We start from the raw sequence: 13,585 nt of genomic DNA, 5'->3' as shown, positions 1-13,585 counted from the left end.
TTTATCACCCAAGTCAGCTCATATCCCAATTGTATACGAAATTTCAACAAAATCCGTTCAGAAGTTCCAGCGTGATTGACGGATAAACATCCATACAAACAAACTTTCACATTTATAATATTAGTGTGAAGTGTGATTGTACAAAATAAAAAATTAGATAGTGAGATAAATAATTTTAAGATATAATTAATGACTAATTAACCTCAACTCCTATTAATACCTTTATAATATTTAAAAAATAATTGATGACCTCCACATTATTTATACACTCAGCAATAACATTACTTCCAAGTCCTTAATTAAAATGTTGATCACCACGCGTCCGAACAGAGTTACGTTTACCCGGCATCTGCTTGGCTTGCAAGACGCCGTAATTGATTAAGGAGAAAGATCTGAAACTTTGATTGGTCGCTCCCGAAACGTTTCGGAGTTTAATTCAAACACACACATGCCAAAGTTGCTCAACTCAACATTAGGATCGGCCATTGGCCTTAGCATATATTTGTGACCCTTTATCGTTAATAATAAAAATGTTATGTATTTAATAAATCTCTATCAATAATCATCAATAGGCTTATGACTAGCTTAGCGCGGTCCGTCCGTATTGTTTATTCCAGTTGTCCAGCTATCTACGTACTAAATTTCATTGCAATCGGTTAAGTCTCGTGTCCCCTAGTGTATACATCTATTTCACTGGATTTTCTTTATACACAAGTAGGTGATCAGCCTTCTGTGTTCTGCCAGACCGACATCTTTTTTGTTTTAGTGATTTCCCGGGAATTCAATGCAGGGCCCCTCGGTACTTCGCTCACACGTTAACCACTGTACCGAGGAGGCGGTAAAACAATGCATTAAATAATTTAATTCGATTTATACTATAAATAAAGTAGACAATTAGTAGTAAGTAAAGATAGACTTTGTAATGATTTATATATTTTTTTATTAGAAATATGATGAACAAAGATAGAACCTATTCTACATGGATTAGGCTAATTTTTACCCAGGTAGCAGGCGAGTCGTGGGGCACAGCTTCTAATGAATAAAGCACCTAATAATGATATATTATAATGACGGCACCCACAGGCCGGCACGCGTTGGCGGTGGACGCATCCTATGCAAGACACTTTATTGTTAAATTGCTCTAGGAACAATAGCATTCAATATATCTTGTCATTCACATTATAAGCGACTTCAACATGTGGTTATTCTTATTCAACGACATTATTTGCAATTTAGTGACGATTATTATTTGTCATTTCTTTTTTCGAAGTACTTCAAAAATAGGAGGAGGATATGAATTCGACTGTATTTTTGTGTTTGTTACATCATTACGTTTTATTGGATGAACCGATTTCTATGATACTTTTTTGATTGCCCGCCATGTGGTTCTATTTAAATCTGGTATCGTTCTGACAATTTAAAGGCGTTTTTAAAAATAAATATTTATAAAAAAATTCAGACAGTGTTGTACGAAAATATATAAATAAATAAACCGAATGTCTCCAGAAGTCAGTCTCCGAATTAAGATGAATTTAATTTAGCAATAATACTCACTGCATATGTATGCTATGTTATCTGATGGAGATCTAGTGGGTGTAACCTGGTGCTGACGCAGAAAAACTGTTTCCACCTGCATACTCATTTCTGTTACATGAGTAAGCATATACACGAGAAAACTCATAGTTCTGTATTGAATAACACGTGAGTCACGATTCAAAGAATTCTTTACCTCGAATTTAACTTTTGTAATAATTTATTATCAAAGTTATTAATAAGACGTTCAATTACATTTGTTATTTGTTTATATTATAAATAGCGTATTACTCACGAGTCCATATTGCGGTTTTAAGAAATATAGGTAGGGTTTTGTTTGTAGATATTCGAGGTATTTACAATCGTAAGAACAACAATATGTAATACCAGTAATGTTTATTAGTGTCTAATTAATTTGAACTTCTTGTTTTGTTGGTAAATAGGTACGTTAAGGGTAGTGTAAGTTTAGTATAAGGGTAGTGTAAGGCAGTGGGTACTTCGTGTCAAAAAACCAATTTGAAGTACGGAATGGAAATACACACAGGGCGAAATTCTTCGCCAGGATCACCATGACCTTATTGGTACTGTTGTTAAGATCGTAGATAATGAGGTTCTGGGTTCGAGTCCCATAATACAAAAAGAATGTATACGTCTGGTAAGGTACATAAAGAAAGTCGTTCAGTGCAACGTATGTATACTGCATATATTATATGCTACTTACTTACTTCTATATATATACTAGCTGCACCCGGCAAACGCTGTTCTGCCTTACTCTTATCGTTTAGTGGTATGAAAAATAGATGTTAGCCGATTCTCAGACCAACCCAATATGCTTACCAAATTTCAGAGGAATCGGTCAAGCCGTTTCGGAGGAGTATAGAGACTAACATTGTGACACGAGAATTTTATATATATACTAGCTTCGCCCCGCGGTTTCACCCGCGTAAGTCCGTATCCCGTAGGAATATCGGGATAAAAAATAGATGTTGGCCGATTCTCAGACCTATCCAATATGCTTACCAAATTTCAGAGGAATCGGTCAAGCCGTTTCGGAGGAGTATGGCAACGAAAACTGTGACACGAGAATTTTATATATATAGATATAGAGATTGTACATGTATATATATATAACACAATACTAAATTCATCCCGGCTCGGCCCGGATATCAAGATTCCTGTTTTATCCTTAAAGAACCTAATCGGGATAAAAATTATCCAATCACCCCAGTCAGCTCATACCCTGTCTATATACCAAATTTCATGAAAATCCGTTCAGTTGTTTCAGCGTGATTGACGGACAAACATACAAACAAACATTTATAACATAAGTCTGATATATCACAAATAGATTTATATCTTTACACTATCATGAAAATCACGCGACCGTCCCGCGGTCCCTAAAGTACCATATTAAAAGTAACTCAAATGTAAGCCACCACTATTCAAAACTAAGGACACCTACACAACACATAACTGCGCAAAACACCGAAATGACTAATTAAAATTGCACAGGGCTGTCACGCCGGCGCCGTCACACAGCGTCGCCTTGTCCGTGATGTCACCGACCACGGCGACGTTGGGCCAAAAATAGCCTGAATACGGTTGTATCCAGATTAGCGTTTTACCAATTCTCTTCAAACAATGCGTTCAAGGTTGTGGGCATTTGATATGCACAAACTGGAAGAATAGATTTGCATGTATGGTTGTATAGAATTACTACCATGCCCGTGGCTTTACACGCGTAAACCTGAGGACTAACAGTATTTAATGGATGTTATTATTGCTTTATACACATAAACCTTCCACTTAAATCACTCTACCTATAAAAAAAAAACATCAAAATCTGTTGCGTAATTTTAAAAATCTATGCATACAGATACACAGGCGGCGGATAGCGACTTTGTTTTATATTATGTAGTGATGTAAGCTATGTCCAAGATTAATCCACATTTGTTTTTGATAATTTTTGTCACAGGATACTTACCGAGACGCTATAACCATCAACCAGGGCTGAAAATCAGTTACAATTTGTACATTCTATACACTCTAAACAAGGTCAACCGGCTGAATAAGGATTTTATAAAATGCCATACACTTATGCAACTGTTATAACGGGCGTATAAAATCCCTATACATCGTTTATTAGTAGCGATTATGCTGTAACGCTGCTATACAGAATGCATAAATGTTTATTAGTAAGACCAATAGTGTAAAAGCACGTGGTGTAGAATCATGAATCTTGTTATCCAACACGAACAATTGTTGTGAAAACTAAAAATTTTCAATGTATGAAAATTTTGAACCGATTTTAGTGTAATATTTAAAGGAAAACAACTTTTAAAAAAAAAACTCACGTGAGAAAGTGATAATTATTATCTTAACATATTACACGTTATACAACGATATACATGTGATAGAAAAAGCTGACGTGTGATTAAAGAAACAGATGTGTATAAGATTAGTTTCCAACACCTAGCGGGGCTGCTAGCGATGTTATGTGAATCACAGGCGCAGATGCGACCTCGATCCGCGGTCGTGACAAAGAGTAGTGCATGTTCTGAAGGGTATCCTTATTCATTTTATAACTGCAAAAGTGTTTGTTTGGTTTCTTCATGTCGAAAGAGTAACAGTATTATGTTTGTAAGGGTTAATATAATATGTACTCGTATTTTGTTATAAATAGCTAAATTTTGTATCAATTTATATTAAGTATGGATCGCTCGTATAATATCACTGATATAATATATAAAAGAGCAACATTAAATCATGGTTTGGAATTGTTGTTGTGGAGTAAAATTTGTAATTTATCTAAGAAAATGACACTGTTTTCAAAATAAAAAAATCAGTGACTTACCTTTAACAGGATGCTGTAGATTTTCGTTAGGGAAATATTAATTTTCGTCCTTTAGTACACTAATAAAAATCTGTCATTCCAGGAATCTAAATGAAATCAGTCAGCGGAATCTACTTGTTCTTTATTAGAAAAATTTATATAGAAAGTGTATATATATAAACATGTACAACTCGCCGCATTGTCCAATCAAAATAGAAAACAATAGAATTACTGTTTATTCAAGCAGTTTCCAAGTCTGATCCTATGCCCTTAATTATAAACTGCCAGAAGGCCGTCGGTATCTAAGGCAAGATTTCCCCACTTAAACAAAAAAGGCGCTAAATTCCCGATTGACTTATTCCACTAAGAGTTGTTTGAGCAAATAGACAGTTCTGTGATATAATCTGTGGCAATGACCGCTAGGTACATCGTGTGAACGGGCCGCATGTGTCGCGCACACACTCTTATTGGCGTAACGCATACTTTTTAATTACGTTACATGCAATGAAATCCGCTTTGAGCTCCGCTCCTGTGAAACTGTGAAGGGAAGAAATTGAAATAATGCTTCGTTTATCGTTTGTAATAACTTTTACAGTTAATTACAGTGATGTCAAAGGTATTTAAATATGAAATCTGGTTTGTGCATAAATATCTAATTTTGTATGTACGTAGTTATTCGTGTGAATGTTATCCAGATTTCAGGAATAAAAGTAGTTGAGTGACTAGATTAGTGGTGATATTATGAGTTTGTCGCCGCTTATTCATATAATAGTAGCTGACATAATCTGATAAGTTAAATCAGAATGCAACAGAAAATCGTACTTAAATTGGTAGAACTAGATAAATTTAAATGCGAGCACACAAGAGGCACGGGAGGCAGCATTCAAATAAAAAAAGAATCATCAAAACCAGTTCACCCCGTCGAAAATTCGTAAATAACAAACCCAGAAGAAACACTGTCCAATTGCTAACCTAATCCTTTTCTGAAGTCGGTTGAAATCAGATACCTCAATATCTAAAAGCACCTCCAAAGTGTACTCTACAAAGTAGCAAGCACTTTTTCGTTAGCTGCTTAACACGAGACCAATAATAATGAATATCGTGTGAAAGCTCATAAAATAACTCAGTCACCGAAGAAGGCAAGTAGAATTGAGTACACGTTTAAATGAATTCGAGAGATAGACCTCATGACAGGCACTTGAGGCGTACTCTAACTAATTGACGGAGTGAATGACCGACGCACGCGCAACTCGGTGCACTGTCAAGTTTTGGATTATGGGATACGTGGGAATTGCTGGTAATAGGTTATTTATTATGACATCGTAACCTTTAGAGAGGCGTAAGGTCAGTTGCAGGTTCTACGGATTGCCGACTTCATATTGGAAAGGTAATCCCTTGCAGGATTGACGAGAGGAATAGGGGAAAGGATTAGGAAAGGTAAGGAAAAGGATATGGGCATGTGTCTCCCTCACTCGTCAAACGATTTTTCGTGTTTACGCAGGTCTTCTGTGGGGGTGTGGTACTTCCCCGGTGAGAGCTGACCCATTTCGTGCTGAAACGTGCTCGATATAGATGGACCTATGGCATACAGGTCCATCTGTCTATTTATTCAAGATGGAATCGTGATTTGTTAATACAAAAAAATAGTTCAAATATAGTGTTTAATTACTTGACCTTTACCAGGAAAGCTTCAGCTTACATCAGTCTACATCAGTCTCTAATATATCTATATGACTGTTTATGTAAAGGGGTTTATTAAAACTGGATACAGACGAATAGTTTTCTAGACTGGCACTATCGGTGAAAAAGAAAGAAAACAAACTGAAGATGGACTCTACTCAATACTTGCAAATTACAACCTCACAAAAACACTATCTGTAAAATCGTATAGGCAAGGCTAAGTTTATTAAATAATAACTCAAGCACACGTAAATGCTTACAGAATTAATGAATTATTTAAGAATTAAAACATCATCATCGTCAGCCCATATATATTCCCACTGCTGGGACACAGGCCTCCTATGAGGGTTCCGGCCATAATCCACCAAGCTGGCCAAGTGCGGGTTGACAGATGTCCCATGTCGTCGAACTTTTAATTCTCGGACATGCCGGTTTTCTCACGATGTTTTCTTCACCGTTTTAAGCAGTGGTGATGTTATCTACATGCGCTGATAAATTAAAAAGCAATTTATTTCCTGCACGCTCGCCCGGTCTCAAACCCCGACTTATCGATTTTGAAGTCCGAGGTTCTCACCACTGAGCCACCACTGCTTTTTGAATTAAGAATTAAAAGCGAAGCGAAAAATTAAAACCGTCCCAAAATCTCTAAAAGTAAAGTCACCCTACACTCACCTCGTTGTCGATCCGCATACGACACAAACAGCGATAAACGCATTAATTGGACATGAATTAAAACATGATTTCAACAGGATCGCTCTCACTGCATCGCTCGCAGCTTAAGTGTTTCGAAATGTCTCTAAGATGGGATAATATATGGACATTGTTTAATAACCACTTCGTACTTCATACATAGTAACAGCTTGTAAAAATACTACTGTATATTCATGGTTTTACATTCGAAAGAAATGAGCTATTTAATTAGCGTTGTAATTATTACAATAAATGAGACATTATTTTATCGATTTATTCATTTAAATTGGTCAAACCCTCTAACGGTCCTTTCGTGTTATATTTGTTTCCTTTGAATGAAATTAAACCTTTTATTGCATTTTTGAGTCATTAAAAACCTCAGTACTTACTTTTTACGTACAAGATCTTATTTTAATTTTTTTTTTTCACATCTTTTTATATAATACAGATACCATTACATGTACGTGTTATAAATAAATAATATATTGTAATAGTTTTAAAAAACTAAAAATCACGCTTTTATCATATTTTGCAAATTGAAAAATTGAATAATTTTATCAAATTAGTGTATTGTCATCGGTCCTCAATAAATCTACAAAGTTTGAACGAAATCTGGCCGTTTAAAGTGGGTCAAAATCGCGCCCAAAGAAGTCGGTTACAAACAAACATACAAACATACAGGTGAAGCTAATAAAAAGCGTGTAAAAAGAGGGGGATTTAATATTAGTTTGATCGTTATAAGAATGTGCTGCGACTCTACACAACTGCCTAATTGATGTAATCAGTTGATAACAAATCACGAAGGCTGTTAACAAAATAACGATAGATGGACCAAACATTGAACAATCAACGTTTGAACGCCTAGGCCTAATCCTTACGAATGCGCCAAGCTTCTAAGTGCTTCGACATCTTATAGGATTCGATAGCTAAACGAGTTTTCACGAGTTATGAATTGCTACATCTGTATCTAAACTGACAAATATTCATTCAACAGAATATTGTATAATATGTATATATACAGTTAATATTTCCCCGATATAATATGTATATACAGTTAATATTTCCCCGAATTTTCTTAGAAAACACAGCAAATACAGTGTGTTACCTATAAACACAACTGCGTGGCGTGTACTGTAAATATAAAGTTGTGGCTAATGATACAGCGTCTCCTTGATTAGAGTGAGTCAGGCATTGAGACTGTCCACTTACACGCAGAACTGTAGAACTATGGAGTTGATTTTTTTATTCTTTTGTATTATATGAATAGGGAAGTAAATCTATGTTTAACCTTTTCATCAAATAGGTTATATACTTAGTCCGATAAATTGTTGACTTTAATGGTTGTTATTTTAAACAGTTACAAATATACAATCAATATCAGTCTTTTCTACTACTTAATCATGAGATTATTATAAATGTGTCGTAATTTATGAAGGTAAAACTTTAGCCACTATCACAAAACCTTAGATTCCTGAAAGCTCAGCAACACATTCGCGCTGCTCCAAACATCACGAATCTTAGTGACTGGCGGACATCACTTTCTATCAGAACCGCCCGATCATTTGCCTGCTTAGATAAAAAAAATAATAAAATAACGTTGAACTTTTTTTTTGCGATAAATGCACATCTATCATTTATATGTGTTTTGGTTATATTTCGTTCTGACGCATACGTTTATTCCATTTCAACAGAATTTCAACAATTTTTTTTTTTTATTTTTCTCCTGAGGCTTCAAAGAGGCAGATCATATTATGAGATCAATTGATCTAATGATCCCAATTACAACATTATTATTTTTAACCCCTCTTCGACTCCACGCCATCCGCTGTCCAGTTAGGTGGGCACAATTAACAGTGGTAGAGGTCAATACGGCGTCGCGAGCGTCCAATTCGGACAATTGCTCGACGTGGGAACACAATCCACTGACTCACCTCCGACATTCACTAATCGACGGTAAGTGTGTTGTTGCGTACAACTTGCGTTTTGATTAAGATGGTTCATAGATGAGTTGAGACACTCGTTTGGTGAATTGTTATGTTCTTTTGGCATTAGGGTATACTCGGAAGTATGGAATGTGACTATATAGATATATCTCCATTGTTCTTAAACTAGGAAGTAGAAATTCAGTACATATGGTCTTTGGTAAATTATGACATTATGTGACGACGATTCTAAAGTGTTTCTAGAAAATGTCTAATAAGTAATGTATTTTTACTAAATGATGTGGAATCGGGAATGAAACATATCCTATATATCACAAGATTAATGCACCTTTTTACTAGAAAGAAAAGTCAAAATCAGTTCTGAATTTTCCTTGCAAATTTTGTATAACTTACAAATTTCAGTAATATGATAAGAAAACAAATTTGTGACAACGATTCGCAGCCAAAGTTGGTATTTAATTCTTCGGCAATTGCCTGTAAAGTCATATTTTGAAATATATAATTCTGCTAAAATCAGTTCTCAAACATCAATCAAGATCATGAAGACTTAAGCCAATTTAATCTCAGGAAAAATTCAAACGAATCGCAGGGTCTGGCAATCAGGTATTCTCAACAAATTGGCTCTAATAAAATACTCCTCCAATTAACGAGGCTGCGAGGGAAAAATAATAAGAATCACCTTCTGAGATGGGAAGCGATCTGCTCGTAATTGCGTGGGGACCAGCTTTAAATAGCTCTTTGTTTTGATTGGTTGGAATTTTGGTTTTATTTTCTAAAGTTTTGAGCAATTGGTTCGGAAAATTATAATATTTAGACTAACATAGCGAAGTTTGTTGACACAATTTTGATTAATCTTGGTAACTACATAGGTAATACAAGCGTCATATTTACATCTACATCCATTCAACAGAACCATTTCTTAAAAACCAATTCTTAAAAGTTCCTTTGAAAGGGAAAATCCTTCTGATTATTCATAGCTACTGAAAAAAATAAACAATAAACACATATCTCACGGTATCCCTTCAATCACGAAGTTGGTAACAGGTACAATATCGGAGATTGTTATCAGCTACATGCGAGCGGTGATTTATGCGAGCAGTTAATCCGGCTATTTACTAGTTTTAGTGGAAGGTAAGACGGACCTTTTTGTGGACCCTCGGCGGGTTTCTGCGGCAAACGGGATGTGAGAACAGCGGATTAATATATCATGACCTCATATGCAATGGGAGGCGAAATTCCTGGGGATAAATACTAGGTGTGACCTCATTATGTAGTTGCTTTTATTGATACACGCTCGTCCTGTCCCGTGGTATAAATATACATTTTACAAAGCATTGTTTTTCGCATTTAATTATATTTCAATCAATTGTTATTTATATTTACTATATATAATAACTTGGCTTATGAAAATTTTGTAGTGATCTTTAAAAAATTAAGTTCAACATAAAGTAAAAAATATCATATTTCTAGACATTTTAATGATATTTTAAATACCTCAATCTCTTTATCCCTCAGTATGCTCAACTCTGAAAACAGACACTAAAACTTAAAGGTACCAATATTTATAACCTTTATACGTCCTTTCGCCTGTATCTTAGACCAAAGAATAGTTAAAGACAGTTATCAGTCAAGGCGATATATTGCAGGCCACTGTCCGCCGATAATTATCAGTATTACTTTTATTAACTAGAGGTGGGGTAGTTTGAGATACTCCAGATAAGTGAGTATGTGTCTTGTTATAATAATAAACATGCTTTTAGCTTATAATCTTGCTTAAGAATCTTTAGAGCGAATATCACATCATAAATACTAATATTATAAAGCTGAAGAGTTGATTTGTTTGGCTGAACGCGCTAACCTCAAAAACTACTGTTCGGATTTGAAAAATTGTTTCAGTGTTAGATAACCCATCTATTGGGGAAGGCTGCAGGCTATATTAAATCATCTTCGTGGTAAAAATCGCGGCGCACAGCTATTGTAATTACAAAGATGATAGATGGAGTTGCATGTAAAATTATCTTATACTAAACGCACTGGGCTTGCATCGCCTCGTACGATTAAATGCTTTTGAAATGTGATAAGAATAGCATTACAAAAAACACTTCCACAGCGTCTAGTCATACAAATCAATGGTAATACTTGTATACTTTTATTTTCCTCATAAATAGAAACGAGCGGGGTCCTAAAGCAATCTGTTTATTCGTCTCTCAATCCCGCCCACGATAAATAAACACTTGGCACTTTTTACACTTTACAACGGCCCTCGTAAACGGACAAGACGAGAGCAGTCAGCGTTTTTTTAAACTAGTGATGGTCGCTCGCGATGGAAATTGATAAATTTTTCGGTTGAATCACAGTTTTTTCGGCAGATTTCTATATAATATTTCTTTAGACTTATCGAATATAAGGAGTGTAGCTTCATAATCCTTACGGGGTTGTGTAGGGAGCTCTGCAGCTTTAACGAACAAACGCACGCCTAAAATGCCCATTACGTATGTAAATATAAAGTCAAAAGCTATAAAACTATATTGGAAATCTAAAATATGCTTTAAATCTCACTGAGAACAGGACAAACTAAAGTACTACTATTAATAAAATAAATTAAACTTTACAAAGTGAATTCAAAAAATTCGTATTGTATTTAATATACATAAAAATGTTTGCTAGTAATTGATATATAGCAAGACCTAAGTTCGTCTAGATTCTAGATAGTCTAAACCAGCTCAAATATAAAATCGAGACCATCTCTACTTTCCTCTATTTGCATTTCGCTTTGGACTTTATATCCTTCAGGTAATAACCTCTTTGATGGACATAGCCAACTAACATGACACGTTGCTGAAGGAAAATCAACTCTATCTCCCTTGTTATAAAGTCAGAAGCAGGTGCTGAGTATCTTGGTTGTGGAACAAGCCTTGAAGATAAAAGTAAACGGATTATTGCAGTATCGTCTTGAATGCTGTGTATGGTGGTGTGTGTTTTATGTTCTGACCAATAAGATATCGCAGTTTTTTTACATTTTTTCCTAAGCTTTAGGTTTTGTTTTCTTTATCGTCTCCTAAGTTCTTTATTTACTATTTGGAACTCAAATATAATATGTAGTCCAAAAAAGCAGAGGCCACTCAATGACATCATTGTAGGTCTGTGTCATTGCTGTGGAAACAGAATAAGTTGATGATAATGATTTTGGTCAACTCGAATTTGACCAGCGTGGTAGATTAAACCTGATCTCTCATAGGAGGCTTGTTTCTCAGCATGTCATCGGGCTGATGATGATGAAAAAAAATATTCAAATTCGTCACTACCCAATTTAAGATCTATAGATGTCTAAAAATTCTACAACTGAACGTCTTTAATAGTGAATCAGTTTCCATACTTTTAATCACACAGGCAAGAACGATTTTAAATTAAAAAAGGTCCAATAAAACAACGAAAAGTGACCACGTCAATAACTACCATACAAACATAATGTAACACAACATAAAACTGCGGAATGGCAAAATTTTTCCCCGTATTTCGTTCGCAAATTTCACAATGCATGTTTGTCAAGCCCGAAACGGCTCGACTTAGCCGATGTCGGCCCGTGACGTCACGCTGGTCGGACAACTATCCACGTCAGTTTGACATCCGCGCCACTCGACACGCAGTACGCACCAGATTTAGAAAACCATGGAGCTGCATGCAACTTTTCTTTCAGTTTTTTATAATTTAATCTGTGAATTTAAAACATTATAAATACGCTTATTGGTATATAAATAATCTTATCATCTGTTGAGACACGAAATTTATTTTTGTGAGCTTTCCTAAGATATATCAAAAATACAACCAGATATATTTTATTTATGCGAAATGTGCATGGAATAATACTTCACATATCTTAATTTCAACCACTGAATTCATATTTAAATTTACAGGGCTCTCATACCTCATATCATCTAATGCCATTATGTCTTTGAAACTAAAATCCAGCCGACTCTAAAGCTTCTTGTTCCATATCAGTAGTTTTCCGAACCTCTCCATACCAACTCCGCTTCTAAATCCAGCCCAACCACCCCTCTGCAAAACTGATTGATTTATTGCTAAATGCTGACATAAACAGACTATTCACCTGAGAATCTAGCTTACAACATGTCCTCAGTGTGGAACTCAGAACTATACAGGCATAATTACCAGCTTTGTTGCATACGATAGTATGTTTTTGCTTTCTATAAAACGTTTATTAGAAAACGTGATTTTTTTATGTAGCATCATACCTAAAAAAAATAATAACAGTTTTTGAGAGCGGTTTGGTTCAGAATTTATTATTCAAGTTAAATTTGAGTCGAGGTCATATGTTAACTTCAATTTCAGCATCTGGTGCGTCGGCCCATTAGCTCAGTTGGTTAGAGCGTCGTGCTAATAACGCGAAGGTCGCGGGTTCGATCCCCTCATGGGCCATTACCTTTTTATATATTTTTATTCCTATTTAAATACATTTTCTGTTATTTGTATATTATTAATGCTTAGTATTATACCAAGATCACATTCGTCTAGTTTCTATCTTGTATGTTCTATGTTGTCTTTTAGTATTATTTTTTTCAAAACTAATTGGTTATAACATTCCATAGAATTAAGATATGGCAGCTATAAATAAATTCAATACTCATGAATAATAATCATCTAATCTCAGACAATAAAACAAAATTAGGTGAACTTGTTACAATTAACGTAAATCCACACCACAAACAGTCTTTAGCTCTAATATCTGCTGTATAATCTGTATTTATTATCTGTGGATTTGTTATTATCTGTGGAAAAGCGCGCGAATCACGTATTTCCCGATCGCAACAAACACTAATGAGTTAGTAGTTGGTAATTACTGATTACCTATTGTTTAGACGTTCTTTTGATTAATTATTTTTATATT

At 35.0% G+C, this 13,585-nt stretch overlaps 1 non-coding gene across 1 annotated transcript; it reads left to right on the top strand.

Annotated features, from left to right (window-relative positions):
• The first annotated feature begins 13,042 nt into the window (after positions 1 to 13,042).
• Trnai-aau lies at positions 13,043 to 13,116 on the top strand. The gene has a single exon. It is a non-coding gene; the product is annotated as a tRNA-Ile (tRNA).
• The last annotated feature ends 469 nt before the right edge of the window (positions 13,117 to 13,585 follow it).

The sequence above is a fragment of the Zerene cesonia genome, chromosome 6 (assembly GCF_012273895.1).
Source record: "Zerene cesonia ecotype Mississippi chromosome 6, Zerene_cesonia_1.1, whole genome shotgun sequence".
Classification (NCBI taxonomy): Eukaryota; Metazoa; Arthropoda; class Insecta; order Lepidoptera; family Pieridae; genus Zerene; species Zerene cesonia.
The sequence above is the reverse complement of the archived record's forward strand: the minus strand, read 5'-3'. Positions and strand labels throughout refer to the sequence as shown.